Below are 16,760 nucleotides of genomic sequence, written 5' to 3'. Positions count from 1 at the left end.
ATATATCAAATTAAATTAAAACATTCTAAAAATGTAAACTAATATCTTCTAAATAACACTTGAACTCTTCATATCACGAATATTTGAAGCACGTATTAGTGGAAGTAGAAGTTGGGCTCGGTAAGACAGGCTCAGAAGAAGGTAGGAAGGGGGTGTGACCGGTGAGTTTGTTGGAGTAGTGAAATGATGGACCACGTAGGGAGGTGGCCCATCGTCCAAAAATCGATGATTTTAAGGAGTATATACCTTTGCAAAAGGAAATTACGTCTCATCAAATAGGACGTGACGGCTAATAATGATTTTTTTAGATGACAAATCAAGGTATTTATACCCACGATGATGTAAAGGATACCCAAAAAAACATAAGGAGTTGACCGAGATTGAAGTTTATTTATGATTGTAGAGGGAATAAGAGGATAACATAAACAGATAAACACCCGAAGATGGGAATAAGACGAATTCTTTTGATAAAGAATGCGAAGAGGAGATTGATAATGTAATAGCTTATGAGGAAGAATATTGAGAAGGTAAGTTGTCATTTACAAAGTATGATGCCAAAAGGAAGGAGGAAGGGAAACATGGGCCAATAAGGTACGAACAATATTGATAATCGTACAGGTTTGTCTTTTGACTTTTCCATTTTAAGGGGATGTATGAGGACATGAAAGACGAAATGAAAGACCATTTGCTTTACAAAAGTCCCAAAAGGGTCCATTATCAAATTCTGTGCCATTATCATAGTGTATATTCTTTATGTCCGCTCAAATTGGGTTCGAGTAAAGGTCTTGAAATTCAAAAATGTGGAAAAAGTTTGTGATTTTGTGATAAAGAAAATGTCCACAAAAATTTTGAATAATCATCCACAAACAGGAGATAATATCTATGACCCGATGAACTCAAAACAGGTGACGTCCAAAGGTCACTATGTATAATATCAAATGGCATAATAGTGCTAGAATTTGAAACATAAAATGGCAACTTAATATGTTTTCCAAGAGGACAAGAATGACAAATACGAGTGTCTATAACTTGATGACATCTAATAAATTTATTCTTCCTAAGGGAGTTCAAAATAGGTGCTCTCGGGTGACCCAAATGATCATGCCAAAAAGATGGTGCTAAAGCAGCAAAAGTAGATTGAGAAGGGATTGGATTTGTGATGTGATAAAGCTCGCCCCGATGTTCACACCGCATTACCGGCCTTCCCGTTTGAAGATCATTTATAGAAAATCCAAAGGGATCAAATTCAATAGAAATAAAGTTGTCAGTTGTAAATTTTTTTATGGACACCAAATTTTTAACAAGGTGAGGGGCATGAAAGACATTATGTAATTGTAAAGGCGGACACGAGAAAGACAATTTAGTGTGACCGTAGCCATGAATTGGAATCGATTGACTATTACCACCAATGATACCATGTTTATTGCTCAGATTGAAATAAGACGTGAGGTTACCTTGTGCGGATGTCATGTGAAAAGTGGCACCTGTGTCCATGTACCAATTTGCATCCAGAGGAGTGATACCAAGAGTATGCATTGTGTCTTCAATGTCGGTTGGAGTTGGAGCTGCCATGTAGGCCTACTGGGGTCTGGTCCCAAGTATACCATATTGTGGTCGATGTTGCTGTCCATGAGTGGGCCTGGCTCATGAATTATAAGGATATGGACAAGGAGGTATAGCCCAAGGTGTCATCCAGGGCCACGGTTGCCCGCGCAGACCATGGAGCATTGGTTGGAGGGTGCTGAACTACTGGCTGCTGCCCAATACTGCGGCTGTTGCCGCTGCCAATCAGACCATTTCTGGTACTACCCTCTCCGCTGGTTCCCCTCTTTTCGCCTCCACGACCACCATTGTTGCTGTGATTTTTCCTTCCATTATTACTACGGTTTTGGTTCCTCTTTCCACCATTATATTGTGGTTGGAAGAGGCATGATTAGGAATATCATGAGAGCCATTGGAAAAATGATCAACCATGGCTGATGAGGAGCTATGTGCCGCCTTCTTACTAAGGTCGGCATCTTCAAGATTGAGCATCGAATGGGCTTGATAGAATTGGGGTAAAGGATCACTTTGGCGAATAAGAGTGGTCACACCTTTGTAGGGATCGGCGAGGCCAAAGACCAGTTGAAGAACAAGTTTATTATTATCGACGAGAGAGCCAATATTCTTGAGTTGGTCCGACAAAGATTTGAGATGTTGACAATAAGTATAGACATTTGGAAAATCTATCATGTCTACATGAGTAAAGTCATACTCAAGGATGATGGCATGAGAGTGCTTGTTATCCTGAAATATGTCACGCAGTCTATTCCAAGCCTCCATTGCCATGGTGTCGGGTTCAAGAATTGTATGTAAAAGATCGTAAGATATAGTGGCGTAAATTCACTATAGAACGATAGCGTCAAGAGTTGACCAAAGTTCTTTCTCCTCCTCTGTTGTAAGCAGCTTCTCCTTACCCTGCATCGGAGGAATAATATGATCAATTACTCTATGGGATCGTATGTGAATCTTAAAGAGTTCTACTCATGTGGAATATTGTACGTTCTCCATCTCAAGAGTGATAGGAACATGGTTCTTGATGTTGGATACAGCAAGAGCAGGATGAAAAGAAGATTTTGAATCAGACATGGTGATTGAGAAGAAGAAGAAGAAGAAGAAGAAGAAGAAGAAGAAGAAGAAGAAGAAGAAGAGAGGAGAGGAGCGGAGCTGTGCTGCGAAAGACAGAGAAAGGTAAGGATCTTTTCCTAGGGCTCTGATACTATGAAAAAGATTAATCCCTCATCCATTTCATTTAAATAATCCGTTTTGTTACGGCCTGGCCCAAACCATTCGCGGGCCGGCCCGACCCGAGCACTACCCGACCCGGACGGTCAGGTTCGACACGTCCAGTTGCTGACCCGGACACGCGTCCCTGACAGCTTTGCTACAGCTGTGCGAAGGAAGCATCGAAGAAGGTGGGCCTGTCATTGCAGGGCCCACCTCTGACACGGTATATATGAGGAAGGTCCTATCCTTCCCTCAAGGTACGTCACATACCAATCAACCCTTTTTTGCCTGCATACGTTGCTGACTAGAGCGTCGGAGTGTCTTTGCAAGTGACACCCCCCCCCACACGAAGTACTCGGGACGTCGTCTACTCCAACCCGGTAACTTGCGACCAGGCAAGATCTCCCCCTCATCAACCAGGACACTAATTCGATCCGTCCGGTATCTGACCTACCGAACATTGGCGCCGTCTGTGGGGAATCGATCGCCTGAATGGACGTTGTACTGGGCCCAGGTGGAACAGGCCGTGAGACCGAGCGCAGAGGGGAAGCCTCCGCGGCTTCTCCCCGGCAGCGCACGAGGACCCTTCCAAGACGAACCACATGATCTCCCGAAAGACGCCCTTTCGGGGGAACTGGCGACAACAGCGCCAGAATAATGCAAGAGCTACGCCACAGGATGCAAGACCTGGAACGCCGGCTGGCCAACCGAGAACTTCGTCAACAAACTCCCGAATCGAGCTACTCCCGATCCGTCTCAAGAAGCCGCTCCCGACGAACCGCTAGCCCACAATCTGAGCCCGAGAATGCCAGGGAGGGAGCACGCACAAGAAGGCGCCATGACCCCCTCATATACGCCAGGCACGACAGGCATACCATAGAGCGAGACCATGAGGATGCTCGTCGGGAAAACGACGAGGGAAGAACAACCAGAACGCGGGGACCAGTGATAATGGGCGCAACCCCATTCCATCGTTCCATCCTCGAGGTCCGGCTACCAAAACACTTTGACAAGCCAACGAACATGAGGTACGACGAAACCCAAGACCCACAGGAGCACCTTACGACTTTTGAAGCCAGAATGAACCTGGAGGGAGTGGGAGATGAGGTAAGGTGCCGCGCTTTCCCAGTCACCTAAGTGGGACCTGCAATACGGTGGTTCAATAACCTCCCGCAGGGCTCGGTGACTAGGTTCTCGGACATCAGCCGCGCCTTCCTAGCCCAATTCACAACCAGAATCGCGAAGGCAAAGCACCCAATCAATCTACTTGGAGTGACCCAGAGATCCGGCGAGCCGACCAGGAAATACCTAGACCGATTCAACGATGAGTGCTTGGAGATCGACGGGCTGACGGATTCGGTTGCGAGCTTGTGCTTGACGAACGGACTCCTAAATGAGGACTTCGGAAAGTACCTCACCACGAAGCCGGTGTGGACAATGCAGGAGATCCAATGTGTAGCCAGGGAGTACATTAACGATGAAGAAGTCAGTCAGGTCGTGGCTGCCAACAAACGGCATCCCTCTTACAATCAAGCCTGGCATCACGGGAGTAGAGAAAGACAAAAAGAACATGCCAGGGATGGAGGTCTGAGTAAGACTCCCAGGCCGTTTCCTCGTGTCGGAAAGTTCACTAATTACACCCCCTCACCGTGCCAATTATGGAAGTTTACCAACAAATAGCCGAGAAGGGGATCTTGTCGAAGCCCCGATCTCTGAAGGAATGAACAGGAGGGAACAAGAGCCTCTACTGTGATTACCACAAGGGCTACGGGTACAAGACACAGGATTGCTTCGACCTGAAGGACGCACTGGACCAAGTGATCAGGTATGGAAAGTTAGTCGAGATCTCCCACCTCATTAGGGAGCCGAGGAGACGGAACCACGACCACGAAGGCGAAGACAAGACCCGGGCAGCAAAGCGACGCCAAGAGCTAGAAGACCACGACCACGGCCTTACCAGTGAACATGGTAACGGCGAGAAACGTGGCGCCCAGGTCCAAGTTGGCACATAAGAAAGACGCCAAAGTCCTGGCGGTTTCCACATCCTCTGCGCAAAGCCACAAGAAGCTTCCATCCATTTCATTCGGCCCGGACGACCAATGGTTCGACGAGGTCGTGAAAAGCCCTCCCATGGTCATTACGGCCAGAGTGGGAACCGGCCTCATCAAGCGGATCCTTGTTGATACGGGGGCAGATTCGAACATCATATTCCGCAATGTGTTCGACGCCTCGGGTCTAAAGGACGCCGACTTAAAGACTCACCAGCACGGCGTTGTTGGGCTCGGCGACCACTTGATCAAGCCGGACGGGATAATCTCCCTGCCGACCTCCTTGGGACAAGGCCAAGGGAAAAGAACGGTAATGGCAGAGTTCGTGATCCTACGAGACTCCACGGCCTACAACATCATCCTAGGGAGGAAGACCATCAACGACCTAGGGGCGGTCATCAGCACGAGGATGCTGATAATGAAGATCATAACTGAAGAAGGATCAGTAGGGTCTGTAAGGGGAGACCTGGAAACGGCAGTCGCTTGCGACAACGCCAGTCTCTCGTTAAGAAAGAAATCCAAGGAAGCATCAGGAGTGTTCCTCACCGACTTGGATGCCAGAATCAGCGACAAGCTGAGACCCAAACCAGAAGGGAACCTAGAAAAGTTTAGAGTCGGCGACACGGAGGAGAAGTTCACCTTCGTGAACAGAAATCTCCTTCACGAGCTGAAAGAACCTTTAATCGAACTAATTAGGGCCAATGGCGACCTATTTGCCTGGACACCAGCCGACATGCCGGGAATAGACCCCAACTCATGTCGCACCATTTGGCCGTCAAGCCAGAAGCCAGACTGGTGGCCCAGAGGAGGAGGAAGATGTCACAGGAAAGAGCAGAAGAGGTGGCCAAGCAGACGGCCAGCCTCCTTGAAGCAGGATTCATCCGGGAACTTGACTACTCGACCTGGCTGTCGAACGTAGTCTTAATAAGAAAGCATAATGGGAAATGGAGGAAGTGTGTGGATTATTCTGATCTCAACAAAGCATGTCCCAATGATTGCTACCTCCTACCCAACATTGACGCACTCGTCGATGCGGCGGCGGGGTACCAGTATCTGAGCTTTATGGATGCTTATTCCGGCTACAATCAGATACCGATGCACCGGCCAGACGAAGAAAAAACGGCATTCATAACACCAGGAGGAATCTATTGCTACAAGGCAGGCACGGACCCAGTAAGGGCAATGAGGGGGCACTTGCCCCCACTACACTCAATTAGTTAAAGTCCCAAATTAACTTTTTTATTTTCTATTATGTTTACTATTATTTAACCTAATTAAATTTAATTTTTGTACCGTTACTCTTTTATTCTTTTAAACTCTTTTTTTTATTTTTATATTTTTAAAATTTTTTCTATTCCTTATCTAGTAGTCATCTTCTGTTCATCAAAAGGTAAATTTTAAATTCTCTATATTTTTTTATATAACTTTCTATGACTCTATGTATCTTCCAATTTTATTTTTTTTTATATTTTCAATAACAAATTTTAATTCAAACAATTTTAGTTTAGGTATTAATCTAATATTTCTCTTCATGACTTTATATATTTTATTTTATTCTCAATTTATTCATCTTTATTACTTATTTTTTATCTTTTATTCTATTATATGTACCTGTGTTGTATATAAAATTTTAAAATAAATTAATTAATTTACTAATTTAGAATATATTTTTTATTTTTGAAAATAGTAAAGATAAAATATTTTAATTACAATATATAATTAAACAAATGAATAACATATTTCATCTAACATTATCTCAAAATTAAATTAAAAAATATATAACAAACTTAATTATTTTAAAAAGAACGAAAGAAAAAAATTGTAAATTAAGGTTATATTATTTTATATAAACATACTTTTATATACGGATTTAATTTTTCTAGTATTTATATATAATTATAGTTTTAAATTATAAATACTAGTGTGTCATTAGTTATTAATGTGACAGTTGAGTCAATCTTTTATTATTAAATGTGTATAAAAAAATTAGTTAAGATAACAAGCTATCTATAATTTAATTAAAATATTTTAAGTTCAAGTTTTAGAAATAAAAATATTTTTTATAAAAATAAAAGTGTTCATTAACTTTTTTAATTTTTATATCTTTATATAATTAATAATATTCAATAAAATTGATTTTAGTGTATATATTTTTGCCCCCATTCCTAAAATTTTCTGGGTCCGTCACTGCTACAAGGTAATGCCCTTCGGCCTGAAGAACGCAGGGGCCACATATCAAAGGTTGATGAACAAGATATTCGGCGACATCATTGGCAAAACAGTGGAAGTCTACGTGGACGACATCCTTGCCAAGACCACCCGAACCGAAGACCTTCTGAGCGACCTGGAAAGCGTATTCACGGCTCTCCGACGACACGGCATGAGGCTCAACCCTCTCAAGTGCGCCTTTGCCATGGAGGCCGGAAAGTTCCAAGGATTCATGATAACCCAAAGGGGGATGGAAGCCAATCCTGAAAAATGCCAAGTAATACTCCAAATGAAGAGCTCGGGCTGCGTCAAAGACATCCAGAGACTGGCGGGAAGGCTCACCGCGCTATCTCGCTTCCTCGGGGCATCAGCTGCAAAGGCCCTACCTTTCTTCAACCTAATGAGAAAGGGAATAGCATTTGAATGGACCCCGGCATGCGAGGAAGCGTTCAACCATTTCAAAAAGATACTTGCAACATCGCCTGTGCTCGGTAAACCTGAGGTCGGAGAACCGCTCTACCTGTACCTGGCAGTAACGGATGATGCGCTGACGACGGTCTTGGTGCGGGAAAAAGCGAAAGCCCAACAACCAATTTACTTTGTGAGTAAAGCCCTGCAAGGAGTAGAACTTAGGTACAGCAAGTTAGAAAAACTGACACTAGCGCTCCTAACCTCTTCCCGCAGGCTACGGCAATACTTCCAAGGTCACCAAGTGGTCGTAAGAACGGACCAAGGAATTCGTCAAGTGCTCCAAAAACCCGACCTAGCGGGAAGGATGATGACTTGGGCCATCGAGCTGTCCCAATATGATTTAAGGTACGAGCCTCGACATGCAATCAAGGCGCAAGCAATGACAGACTTCCTGGTGGAAGTAACCAGAGACCCAACCGAGGACACGGGCACACGATGGAAGCTCCATGTAGACGGAGCCTCCAACCAGACGTCCGGGGGCACCGAGATCATCTTAGAAAGCCCAACCGGGGTCATTTACGAACAGTCGGTCAAGTTCGAGTTTCCAGTGTCGAACAACCAAGCAGAGTATGAAGCCCTCCTAGGCGGCTTGATCTTAGCCCAGGAAGTCGGGGCTACGAGGCTAGAAATATGCAGCGACTCACAGATCGTCACGTCGCAAGTGAATGGAAGCTACCAAGCTAGAGATTCGCTATTACAGAAGTACTTAGAGAGGGTTAAAGAACTGAGCAAACAGTTTGAGGAGGTCATGGTCCAACACGTTCCAAGGGAGAGGAACACACGGGCAGACCTCCTATCCAAGCTAGCGAGCACAAAACCTGGAACCGGCAACCGCTCCCTCATTCAAGGCATCACGAGAGAACCAGCGGTTGCCCTCCACCTGACCGAGATAAGCCCCTCCTGGATGGACTCCATCACTGATTTCTTGCAAAACAGCAAACTCCCTGGAAGCGAGAAGGAAGCTAAAATGTTAAGAAGGGAGGCTGCCAAATACACGGTCATACAGGGCCAACTATTCAAAAAGGGACTTAGCCAACCTCTGCTGAAGTGCCTACACCCCGACCAGACGGACTACGTGCTCAGAGAAATCCACGAGGGGTGCTGTGGTCACCACATCGGGGGCAAAGCCCTAGCAAGGAAGCTCATCCGAGCTGGATACTACTGGCCGTCAATGATGGAAGACTCCAAGGAGTTCGTGAAAAAATGCGTCAAGTGCCAAGAGAACGCTAATTTCCATAGAGCACCAGCCACTGAACTGAGCCTGATGACGTCCTCCCGACCCTTCGCATAGTGGGGAGTCGACCTCTTGGGACCTTTCCCGGTTGGCCCAGGGCAAGTCAAATATCTCATAGTCGCCGTCGACTATTACACCAAATGGATAGAAGCCGAGCCACTGGCCACTATCTCCTCGTCCAATTGTAAAAAGTTCATGTGGAGGCAGGTGATAACTCGATTCGGCATCGCGGAGGTCGTCATTTCAGACAACGGGACGCAATTCACCGATAAGAAGTTTGTAGAGTTCCTCGCCGGCTTGGGCATCAAACAGAAATTCTCCTCGATAGAGCACCCCCAGACAAACGGACAAGTCGAGTCCGCAAATAAGATCATCTTGCTGGGCCTCAAGAAGCGGCTAGACAACAAGAAAGGAGCGTGGGCTGATGAGCTCGCCTCAGTCCTCTTGTCCTACCGTAAAACCGAGCAGTCTGCCACGAGAGAAACCCTCTTCTGCCTGACATACGGGGTAGACGCAATGATACCCGTAGAGATCGGTGAGCCGAGCCCACGGTTACTTCTCAAAGGGGTGGAAGAAGCTGTAGAGAAGGACCTAGTAGATGAAACCAGGGAGAAGGCCCATCTGTCAGAAGTAGCACTAAAGCAAAGAATGGCCCTACGCTACAACACCAAAGTGCTCAAGAGAGATTTTGAGCGAAACGACCTCGTCCTACGGCGCAATGACATCAGCCTACCGACCCAAGGAGAAGGCAAACTGGCGACAAACTGGGAAGGCCCCTACAGGGTCAGAGAAGTGCTTGGCAAGGGCACCTACAAATTGGAGAGGTGATAAACCCATATTTTATGATGTATTTTGTACTCAATTTAAGTGATTTATTCAATCTTTCACCCACTTATTCATGTAAATTGCATGGTTTTACTTTCCCTTTCTTATTATGTGACATATGTGAAAAACATGTTTCCTATGCTTTAGAAATATTAAAATTAATCATCCTTTATTACCATTCGATGCCGTGATTTGTTTGTTGAGTGCTTTCAGGCTTTGTAGGGCAGGAATGACTTAAAGGATGGAAAGGAAACATACAAAAATGGAAGGAAAGCACAAAATGGAGTTTCTGAAGAAACTGGAAGTGACGCGTCCGCATAGACGACGCGAACACGTGCTTTGCACAAACTGACATCCGTGCGAACGCGCACATGACGCGAACGTGTGACTTGCACGAATTACAACTGACGCGGAAGCATGCCTGACGCGACCGCATGGAAGAGCAGAACTCCAGATGACGCGACTGCGTGACCCATGCGGACGCGTGACAGACGCCACGTGCAGAAATTGCAGAAAACGCCCCCAGCGATTTCTGGACCCTTTTTCGGCCCAATTCTAAATCCAGAAACACAGAATATGAGCTAGAGAATGGAGAAATCAAAAGAATATATCATACATTCACTTTACATATTTTAGATGTAGTTTTTAGAGGGAGAGGTTCTCTCCTCTCTCTTAGGTTTTAAGATTAGGACTCCTCTTAAAGTATTTATGATTTCAACTCCCTATCAGGTTCAATATTCCTTTTACTTTATATTTCTCTTTTACTTTCAGATACTTTAATGCTTTTACTTAATTACTTATGTTGCCAGATTGGCTTATGAACCATTCATGTTAGGATTTTCTTTATTTAATATAAATTGAGGTATTTCAGATTTATGATTCTTATTTAGCTTTTTATATTCTTGTCTTTAATTGATTAACTGGATACTCTTGAGTTATCAAAATTATCGTGATTGATAATTGTTATCCTTGCTAATTGAATTGAATTCTACTAACTCTAGTCTTTCCTTAGGAGTTGGCTAGGACTTGAGGATCTAACTAATTAGTTCACTTGACTTTCCTTTGCTTTAGAAAAGGTTAACTAAGTGGGATTAAAACTCAATTCTCATCACCATCGATAAGGATAACTAGGATAGGACTTCCGACTTTTCATACCTTGCCAAGAGTTTAATTAGATATTAATTTATTAATTCCTGCAATTTATTTTCCTTGTTCAAACCTTTCAAAACCCAAAATTCTACCTTTTTCCATAGCTAATAATAAGTCATACCTCCCTGCAATTTCTTGAAAAGATGACCCGAGGTTTGAATACTTCGGTTTATAAATTTTATTGGATTTGTTACTTGTGACAACCAAACGTTTGTACGAAAAGATTTTCTGCTGGTTTAGAAACTATACTTACAACGTGATCACTTTTATTCTTTACCGACATTAAATCCCCTTCGTCAAGAGGCTCGATGGAAGGGAGGTCCCGAGGACTTGGAACACGGGTAACCTGAGAAGGTTTTACCCCTAGATCAAGCAGGCCGGCCAGACGATCTAACGAACTTAATCACTTACCTTTGTATCTACCATGGTAACAGACTTGTTTAATTATCGGTTAATGTTTACTTGTCATTTCTACCAATTTTACTCCTATTTGTTCTCTTTCCTACTTACACATCATGCGACAACAAGTTTCACGATGCGTTAAACGGAACCATGATACGGCACCCCGGAACTGATCACCCCAGGGGCCACCTAAACCAAAGCCATTACAAACGGCTACAACGATAGCAAAAGGTCACGACCTGGCTCCGCCGAACTACCAACACAACAGTAAACAAACACGAGCGCAAAGCTCACACCAACAAAACGGTAACACGACGAAGTAAAATTGCTACCAGAGGCAGAGACGACGATAACAATAAGCCGACCAAGTGACTTTTAAAGTATAACAATATAAACAAGTTCTACAACAAAAACCACAAATCCATACAAAAACACAAGGCACAAGAGCTCATTTCTTCGGCATGTCAACAATCCTGTCATCCTTGATCGTCTTGAAAACTCCAATTGCTGATGTGTCAAAGTCGGGAGCCACGATCTTCACCCGGGCCTTAAGGGCCTCCTCAGTCATGAAGATCGCGTTCTTTTCCTGCTCTCTAGTCGCCTTATGTTTCTTCTTAAGCACCTAAACCTCAGCTTCAGCGACCTTAGCCGACGAGATGGCCACGTCACGCTCCTCCTCCAAGGCCACCACCCGACCTTGCGCGGCATTAAGTTGGCTCTCCAGAGTCATCTCCCGCTTGGTTAAATGGGAAACGGTCTCATCGGAGGCCTTCAACTTCTCCTCGGCGGACGCGGCCTTCTCCTCAGCAGCCTTCAGTTTCTTCCCTATCTCAGACAATTGCTCCTGAAGAGTTTCAACTTGAGTTTTGAATTCGTTATTGGCCTGAACAGCAGACTCGAGCTTCCTGTGCAGCGACTGCATCCCCGAAAACTCGAATTCAGCCTTCCGAGCTATTGCGGCACCGCGGAGAAGGGTACGGTACATCCACCTCGCCTGCCCCGAAAGTTCAGTGCCGAGGAAATGATCCTCTGTGCCGGGAAGTAGCTGCAAATCTATGAAGGTCCCGGCATCAAAGTTCCACTCCATTACGATGAGAACCCCCTCTGGGCTGGAGGAAGCCCTCTGCCTTTTGGGGGTGGGGATAAGCTTCAAATCGTCATCTTCTTGTTGAGCAGAGGACGAGTGCTCTGGGCCGGCCGCTTCCTCACGAATAGGAGAAACGCGCGTCCCGTCCGAATTCTTCTCCGTCATCTCGGTATCCCGAGGAGACGGCGTCGCCTGATCCTTGTTCTCAGAAGGGCCCTCTGGTTTCCCGTCAACCTTCTCGTCGGCTTTCTCCTTGTCACTGCCTGCCAAGAAGGTCTTGAACAAACCCTCAAGCCCTGTCACCGAAGCAGACATCTCCACTGCAACAAGCAAATAAACAAGTCAGTCGTGAAACCGGCACAATCAAGTGAAGCAGTAGCAACGCAAAAGAACAATAAAAAACAAGGCAAAACAGCTCACAAATATAGTTCCTGCCGACCTCCCGGTCACCCATCAAAAGGTGGGGGTTCACGTGATTCTTCCCAAAAACCGCCAACAGTATGTCGGCAACCTTTTTGTCCACAGCGGACAACCCCTTATAAGACACCTTAATGAATGTGTTAGACCCCGCCCCAAAGCTCCAGTACATCAGAATGAGGCACTCCCCTTCTAACGACAACCAAAAGGGGTGACGACCCTTGACCGGACGCACCTTAAAGTATTTATCTTTAAACCCATGGTAAGAGTCCTCGAACAAACCAAAGATCCTCCGCCCCTGGGCAGAGCAGAAGGACATGAACCCTTTTCTCGCTTTCCCCTCCCTAGAAGGATTCGTGAGGTTGAAGAAAAAGAGGAAGACATCGACAGATACCGGCAGCTCTAGATATTCACACACCATCTCGAAACAGCGGATGGAAGCCCAACTATTCGGATGCAGCTGCGACGGCGACACGGATATCCGGCCAAGGAGCGCCATTTAAAACGCGGAAAATGGGATGCGAACCCCCACCTGGGTGAACATGGCTTTGTAAAACCAGATCCAATCGGCAACCCGAGGGGAGTGGAAGTTAATTTCGTATAGTCGTTCGCTGGGGGCAGGAACAAAGACGTCGTAATTGGCTTCCTCGTCTGTCCCTCCGCACAAGTACTCGCCTTGGCGGAACTCCGTTTGCTCCTCTAGGCCCATTTGATTAGGAGAGTCTTTTAAGTCGGAAACAACCCAAGCATAAGGATTGTAGCTCGCGGCGGAGGTAGAAGTCCGTGAGACGACGCGAGGCATACCTACAGTGGGGTTACCACTCGGTTAGTCTACCAGGTCGGGAGCTCAGAAAAACCCAGAAACTACACTTAACCTATCCAAATGACCAAAAGCAAGAATGGTTAAAGCGCAATCCAAGTAAAGAAAGTGGACACCCTAGAATGGTAACCCCCTAACGCACCTACTTAACGCTAAAAGGTCACTTATCAAACAAGGAGCAAAAACAAACAGCAAGCAGCAAACGCGCAAAAAGAACTAATGATGAAGATAAAAGGCAGTTGAAGCAAAAAAAAGAAGGGATTAATGTTTACCTGGATTAGTTGCAAAGACTTGAAAGAGAAAGAAATGCACAGGGATGCAGAAGTGAAGCTTTGGAACACTTGGGAGAGAAGAAGATGGAGATAGGAGAAGTGAAAATAGGAGAGAAAAACAAACGCAAACTGTTTAAAACTGCTACGCAAAGCGCGAAAGGATCGAGGGCATAATGGTCATTGCACACAGGATTTTCCAACCCATTATGAGCATTTAATTCCCGGTGCGAGGAACGAGGCGACAAACGGTCATCTCAGCAACAAACAGACACGCGCGCAGGGGGCACGTCCCCTCCACGGGCGGCCGACCTGACGACAACACGCGAAAGAAGAGATAACACGCCACCCACAGCCCTCACGACTATTGCTGGCGCGTTGGGGGCACTGTTACGGCCTGGCCCAAACCATTCACGGGCCGGCCCGACCCGAGCACTACCCGACCCGTACGGTCAGGTTCGACACGTCCAGTTGCCGACCTGGACACGCGTCCCTGACAGCTTTGCTACAGCTGTGCGAAGGAAGCATCGAAGAAGGTGGGCCTGTCATTGCAGGGCCCACCTCTGACACGGTATATATAGGGAAGGTCCTACCCTTCTCCCAAGGTACGTCACATACCAATCAACCCTTTTTCGCCTGCATACTTTGCTGACTAGAGCGTCGGTGTGTCTTTACAGGTGACACCCCCCTCACACGAAGTGCTCGGGACGTCGTCTACTCCAACCCGGTAACTTGCGACCAGGCGAGATCTCCCCCTCATCAACCAGGACACTAATTCGATCCGTCCGGTATCCGACCTACCGAACACGTTTATATACCCCAAATACAAGAGTATAATTAGGATATAAATAGAGAAACTAATTAGGCTATAAATAGAAAAACTAAATATACACTTAACAAAGATGATATACACAATTTATCAGAATATATTTATCATATATTCTAACAGTCAATAATAAAAATAAAAAATATATCAATAAATCACTCCATCATCCTATATTTTATAGTAGTCCTTGAGATAAATGTCTTACTCTAATTTGGTTCTTGAAATTCTAATTGCGCTATTATAGTATGCAAAATTGATTTTCAAATATCATAGTGGTTTCTTGATTCATTTTTAGTAGTGACTTAGCAAACAGAGTGATACTAACACTCCCGTGCCACGCTGAACACAAATGAAGCGACACAGTTTGTTTTTAACTCCCAACTTTGTGCAAACCGATTTAAATGTCATCATATATCAAAACAAAGCCATTTCTACTTTCATTGGGGCTGCCAAAAGCAAATGATATCGTTTCACTCATGTCCAATATAGTATTAGAGTACTAACTCATTATTTCGTTTGATGAGTCACTGCTAGAAAAGGGATCGAAAGACTATTATGGTGCACAAAGATCAATTTCGGAGATGATAACAGTGTAATTGAAATTTTAGAAACCAAATTGGCATAACGCATGAATCTTAGGGATCATCACTTTGGGAATTTAGTCCCAAATTGATCCTTTAAAAATATTAAATCAAACATTTTGGTTTATAACAAATATTTATTATCTATAAGTCTACCATAATTATTTTTTTTGAATAAATTAGTTCTTTTGTCGTTCTAAAAAAGACTAATTTGTTATATAGTAATCTTTTTTGGGATCAATTGTATGTATAATAAAATTTATTAGAAACTTAGTTGTTTTATACATATTAAAAATTTAAATCAAAATGATAAAAGACTAATCTATCTTAAATGAGTAATATAATTGTTGGGAATGTTTAATATATAAAAAAATGTTAGAAAATAAAATGTTCGATTTTACAATTTTTTAAAAATCAATTATGTATTTTTTTGGGTGACTAATCAATTTATGTATTTACTCTTTTAGATTTAATTTCATTGTTTACTTTTACCAATAGTCTATTTTGCAAAGTTCTTAAATCAGACCAGACTGATCGGTTCGACTAAATTAACTATGAATCTGTCTTTTGACCGGTCTGGTTGATTTCCAAAACCTCCTTACAAAATATCAGTAAAAAATTGGCCGAACCGATAATTAACCTGTGAACCGGCTGAGCTGGCCCGATTTTTTGAAGGTCTGATTCACTATTCAACATCAAAATGGTGTCGTTTTGATCCCAAAAGAAAAAAATGAAAACCCAAATGCCAAACAGGCAGAAGACTGGAAGCAGAATACCCAACGCCTCCCTCTCTCTTCTCTCTTACTAAAATCCAATCCTAATTTGTGTAATCTTATTAGAGCAAATAGAAAAGCCATGCTTCCACCATCATCCGCTACCACTATTGGCATCAACGGTAAAAACCAACGATTGCCATCCTCACCATTTGAAGTGTAAACTCCGAGTAAATAGTAAATAGTTAGTGAATAAATTAATTATTAATCAAAGTGATTAAAAATGGGATTTGATAGTTTAATGTGATAGAGAAAATTAAAACATAAATTTTGACACCAATTTTAAAAAATTTGGCCCAAGATTGAGCCGAACCGGGCGAACCGGACCCAAGGCCCAATTAAGCCCAACAACACTCAATTAAAACACAGCTTCCCCTTCCTCCTTACCTTTTCATTCATGGTGGAAACTGAAATATTCTTGGAGAAGAACTTAAACCCTAAGGTTTGATTCAAACCTCCATAACTTTCCACTCCAAGCTCCGATCGCCGCACCATTTGCGACCACACGACCACTGCGTAGAGCTCTACGATTCTATTGGATCAATTTCATAGGTAAGCTTCAATCTCACCTCAGTTTCTCTACCCCTTTGATTTTCAAAAATTGTGAGCCTCTATGTTGAGATTTTGTCGATTTTGGTATTCTAGGTTCGTTTTAACTTGCGAAACTAGTTGGGTTTGGTTCATTTGGTCTTTGGGTACCCATTAACTCTACTCAATCCTTTGATTTAGTGTATTGAGAATTAAATTTTGGATATATATATATATATATATATATATATATATATGTGTTATATATATATTAAGTGTGTATGTATGAATGATATGAAGTCTTTGGAGTCATTGGAAGCTTGATTGAATACTTGGTGGATATTAGAGCTGAATTC

This window comes from Arachis ipaensis, chromosome B7 (assembly GCF_059453495.1).
Source record: "Arachis ipaensis isolate K30076 ecotype BB chromosome B7, ASM5945349v1, whole genome shotgun sequence".
NCBI lineage: Eukaryota > Viridiplantae > Streptophyta > Magnoliopsida > Fabales > Fabaceae > Arachis > Arachis ipaensis.
The sequence above is the reverse complement of the archived record's forward strand: the minus strand, read 5'-3'. Positions refer to the sequence as shown.